Source organism: Cicer arietinum, chromosome 3 (assembly GCF_000331145.2).
Source record: "Cicer arietinum cultivar CDC Frontier isolate Library 1 chromosome 3, Cicar.CDCFrontier_v2.0, whole genome shotgun sequence".
NCBI classification, from domain to species: Eukaryota; Viridiplantae; Streptophyta; class Magnoliopsida; order Fabales; family Fabaceae; genus Cicer; species Cicer arietinum.
Window position 1 is genome coordinate 24,695,084 of NC_021162.2, and position 5,795 is coordinate 24,700,878.

The window sequence follows — 5,795 nt, forward strand, 5'->3', positions numbered from 1 at the left end:
GATTTTCACGACAACATTAAGTAAACGTAGACATTAAGAGATTCCCCATTCTTAATACTCATTTAACTTAAACGATTTTCAAAACAAACATTAAGTAAACCAGATATTAAGAGATTCCCCATTCTTAATACTCGTTTAACTTAAACGATTTTCACGACAACATTAAGTAAACGTAGACATTAAGAGATTCCCCATTCTTAATACTCGTTTAACTTAAACGATTTTCACGACAACATTAAGTAAACGTAGACATTAAGAGATTCCCCATTCTTAATACTCGTTTAACTTAAACGATTTTCACGACAACATTAAGTAAACGTAGACATTAAGAGATTCCCCATTCTTAATACTCGTTTAACTTAATTGATTTTCACGACAACATTAAGTAAACGTAGACATTAAGAGATTCCCCATTCTTAATACTCGTTTAACTTAAACGATTTTCACGACAACATTAAGTAAACGTAGACATTAAGAGATTCCCCATTCTTAATACTCATTTAACTTAAACCGTTTTCACAACAAACATTAGGTAAACAAAATATTAAGAGATTCCCCATTCTTAATACTCTTTTAACTTAAACGATTTCCAAAACGAATATTAAGTAAACAAGACATTAAGAGATTCCCCATTCTTATTACTCTCCACAGAATCCAACCATACACACAACAAATTTCATCAATATTAATTAAGAACACGTCGAATACGACGAACACAAACCAACACAATCCACCATTCAAACACAACAAGTTTCATTTACTCAAAATCATACATAAATGAGTTTAAATTCATTTTCCACGAAACATTCATCAATATAACCCAAACCTAACTCTAAGATTTTACCCATAAAGCCTTAGATTCATTTTCCCCCAAATCAATACTCAAACCCTAACAAAATTCTTTTCCACACAACCACAGATAAGTCCCTAAATGCAAACTAGAAGTTTGGAAGGAGCCCTTACCTTAACGTTAGCTTTAACGTGTGTTTCCGGTACCACGAGTAAATCCGGTAAAATCTCTGCTCGCGACGTCGCTTCCAAAGTTAGGTCACTAGCACCGTAGTGTGGTGATGAACAACTTTCCCTTCTATCTCTTCGCGAAATGAAGCTTAGATCTAGATGAAACAGGGAGGTTTGTGTTTGACGGTTTTGAAATCCCTAACACCGTTTTTCTTCGTTTTCGAATCACACAAGAAGAATGAAGTTGAGTAATCTTCTCTTTCACACTCAACAAACCTTGGGCTTCTAATCTTGAAGAAAGGAAGCAAAGAAAAACGAAAATGGAGGAGGGAGGGATTTTGAGCGCGCGAGTAACTGAGGAGGAAGATGGAAATTTTGTTTTTTTCTTTCCTTTCTCTTTCTTTCCTTTCTTTCTCCTTTCTCTTTTCTTTCCCGTGATAGGTGACACCTCGGTAAACGATACGGGCCCGTGATAGGCAGTACGTTTATGGTTTACGCTTTTTAGTAAATCGTGCAGACCCGTGATAGGTGGCACCTCGGTAATTGGTACTTTGGCCTGCGATAGGCGGTACAATTATGATTTACGACCCTTCGAGGAGGGTTTTGGTTTGGAATTCCGAATCCATGCATTTTGGCATATACGCATCGCATTAGGGTGCTTGGCACACGAGTCGTGTTTGAATCAAGTTATGATTGAGTGTTATGTATTGATTTTTTGTGTAAGTGTGACTGATTGTAAACTATTTCGAAACTCAAGTTGTCGTGGTAATTGTGTTGGAATTGCTATGTGTTATGTATTGATTATCGTGTGTAAGTGTGATGGATTGTAAAACTATTTCGAAACCCAATTTGTCGTGGTGATTGTGTGGGAATTGCTAAGTGTTATGATTTGGAGTTGTGTATGAATGTGATTGAATTAGTTTATGTATTTTTGAAAGGATGAGCAGGGAAATCGATTTCCCAATCGATTTGGGAAGTTACAGGGGCTCAACTATTTATAAAATCGATTTCCAAATCGATTTGACCATGCAGGAATTCAGCAAAATTGACAAAAATCGATTTGGAAATCGATTGGCATTAAGTCAAGGGCTCAGCTATCCTGTCAATCGATTGCCCAATCGATTGAATTAAATCCAGAATTCAAATTTCACTAAAAACCTTCAGGAAATAGATTTGGAAATCGATTGGCTTAGTAGAAAATCTTATTTTGAGTTAGATAACAGATTGCTCATTGATACCCTACGGATGGGAATGTAGATGGGAATGCTTGACTGGAGCTATGTTAGGAGGATCTCACGGGGCGCGTGGAGATCACTCAGGGTGTATAGCTATAGTTTTTTTGAAGAATGATCAGATTAGGATGACATAGAGGGAACATATGTTTTTTTTTTTTGGATTACGTTATTTTGAACTGGAAAACTATACCTTTACTAATATTGTCAGTATGACATCTTATTTGAATGGGTTCCATGTATTATTTGTTTTTGTGTAAATACTTTGGATTCATATTTTGAGAAACTTTTTCGCTGCTTGTAAATTATAATGACTCAATTATTTATCCAAAGGTATTTCCTTATTTATTTCTCTGTTTTATTTTAATTTCTTTTGAAAAAAAAAATACACCATCGCTTTGAAAATCGGGGTGTTACACTACTGCCGTACGTAGCAAGCCCCTTATGAATAATTGGGAAATACAGTTTTGATGCCAAAAATCGATTCATTGGTCCATTTTGTGTGCGATAGACGTTGAGATCGTTTCAAAATGGCAAGGAATTAATGGCAGTGAATTTGAGAGAAAAAAGGTTTGAGCGATTTGGCTGTCAGATTTTCGCTTTTTAGTTTTTTAATTGCAGAAGGAGAGGTGCAGATTTCTGATGTACAGGTACAAGAGTAAAATTGTAAGGCCCAACACAGGTAGTCAATTCTGATGCAAAAATAGGGGTGTAATGAGTAAATCATAGGTGTAGAAAGGAAAAGTCCAATCAATAATTGTCCAAATTATTATGCAGAAGTAGAAAATATGGGTGTAAACAATCGTATGGTCCAAAATTCATTTTCTAGTATTAGTAAAAACTCTTAATAAATAAATAATTTATATTACCTTTTTAGAAACTTTTCTCTAAAATACTCATTTTAACATAATATTATTTATCCTTAACATCGATAAACTAAAACCCTCATATTCAAAATAATAAATATAATTATTAGTATAACATTTTTCAAAATAATCACATAAAACTACATCATCTTTATAAAATATAACATCAACAATTTATATTACTTACAAAATCAAAATAAATATGTATAAAATCCTCATATGATAGCAACTATATAAAAATAAAGAAAATCAATATTAAAATTACTAATATATCAAGATAATTATTTGTAAAAGAAATAATTAAAATAACATATATTTATAAATAATTAAATTTAATTATGTGCACACTTAACATCAGTCAAACATACGGCAAAATAACATTAACTACAAACACACGTATACATATAGAGTCGCCTAAAATCTTATTCTTTAAAAAATTTACACTAAAATACTATTATTTATAGAAAAATATATAAGATAATAAAATATAATATTTATTATTTATATCCCTTATTTAGTCAAATATATACAAATTAGCATATCATAGAAATCACTCATATAACGAAAGTTAGTCACAAGATTTATACACATATATTCTAAAACAATTTTAACACCAAATTAAATATCTAAAATCCTATTTCATGAAGAATATATTTATTATAAAATTTGGGGTATTACACACATTAGGTATTTAAATTAATTCAATGAAGATGGTAAACATCATATCCTTATAAAGTAAAAATTTATAGAGATACTTGCAGGAAACAAATCTTGCAAAACACCAAAATATCAATAAACGTAATCGCTCAATATTCATTGGCATTTAAAATAAATAAAACTAGATAAATCAAATAAAACAAACACTAGTGGTCTAGTGGTACATAATCGCATATTAATGTAGAGACCCGAGTTCAATTCCTAACTAGTGTACAATTACAAAGCAATGATGAATTCGCTTGTGATGGTGGGTCCATCACTACCCGAACTATGGGATGTAAATAAGCGTATTTGAGCTCCTTTTAGATTGTTTAATAAGCGAAATTAAGAGACCAACTCAAACAAGACATTCAATATAGATTATGATTTTTTCTATCGAGTAGACATTAACCACTTACAATGCGATATGACTATTACCGACAACACCCTTCTCGATGAAAAGCAAATGAAAAATCATAGGTGTAAAGAAAAGGAAAATCTACATTTTTTTTTGTACTATTCGTAATTTTTTTTAATGCTTTTTAAGTTGTTTTGAATATACACCTCATCATCTATGAGTGGCCAGTGAAATATTGTTGACGACGAATTGTTCGTGATAAACATAAGTTTTAATCCAAACTAGAAAAATCATTGGCAAGACATTGCATACTTTATGGTCGAACTCCGATATATAAATGTTCGTTTCCATCTTGCCTCAAGGAGTTAAAAAAAAAAGATACTCTATCTTAATTTCTTCACTTAAATTCTCGTGACAACATCTTCCACTTATGTGTTGCCCAAAAAGAGTTTTTTGAACATACGTACTTTATGATAATATAATAATAGTCATAAATACATACTTTATGACTATTATTATATTATAATAATAATAATAATAATAATATAATAACAACAACAACAACGACAACAACAATAATGTGAAACCTAGCTGTCCCAATATATATATACCCGCTTCCTAATTGTGAATAATGCACTTCCTAATTATGATAATAGAAGACCGGAAGAAAAAGATTAGGGATTAGCTTTGTACCAATAGCCGCCTTCGCCTGCCTATATAACACCCCATCAGGTATGCCTTCCTCCCTCTCCTTTACTTGTTCAGGCAATCAGGAATCTATAATAACAATTAAACTAGTATCCTTCCTATTAAACTAGTATCCTTCCTATTCAGAATTAATCCTAAACTTAGTGATGCATTTAGCTAGGCTAGTAGAAGAATTAGCTAACCTTATAGGCTTACATATGTATATATATAGCTGAAACGAACTCTGCTACACTAATCCGCCGCGTTGAACTTTTGTTATGCATTTTAACTCAAATCCCTCCCTACATATTAACAAATCAGCCACAATGAAAGAATTACATCTTAAGTCTATTACACACGGATCATTGTTCTCGGTTGTGATTTTGTCGGCTACTACTATCGAATTAAAGAATCAAGCATGTATTACTTTTTACAGGATCTTGATTCCGTTTGGTTAGTCTCTCATTATTTATAAATTATTGTCAAAACCTACTGTTTGTGTCACTATTAGTTGAGTCTTCTTTCGATAATCTAGTTACCATCATTTCCATATTTTATTTGATAATTTAGGTTCGTGATTAAAATAAAATACTAATTATATTTTATTTATTAATTATATTCTGTTTGAATACCAATTATTTATAGAAATAGGAGAAATGCATCGGTACTATTTACTTTCCTCTATAAAGTTAGTATATTTTGTGTACCTATTTAGATTTTTCTACAGTACTTTGAAATTAAGTTTGAATTATAAAATTGGGCATGTGTCCTTTTTATTTTAATTATTTTGTAATGATAAAGTTGCGGATTATATTGCCCAAAATAGTCCAAATACCAATTAATTCTTGCTGATTTCTGAAAAAAAGAACTTGCACATACCACTTCATTTAATTTAACAAATTTATTTATTTTTACATGTTTATTTTTTTATTTCATAGTTCATGTTATTAGTATTCCTTAATACTATTTACAATATTATTATTAGCATACTTGTTT

General features: G+C 31.1%; 1 pseudogene; it reads left to right on the forward strand.

Annotated features, from left to right (window-relative positions):
• The first annotated feature begins 3,996 nt into the window (after positions 1 to 3,996).
• On the forward strand, positions 3,997 to 4,074 carry LOC113784385 (small nucleolar RNA snoR114; annotated as a pseudogene).
• Positions 4,075 to 5,795: the final 1,721 nt, after the last annotated feature.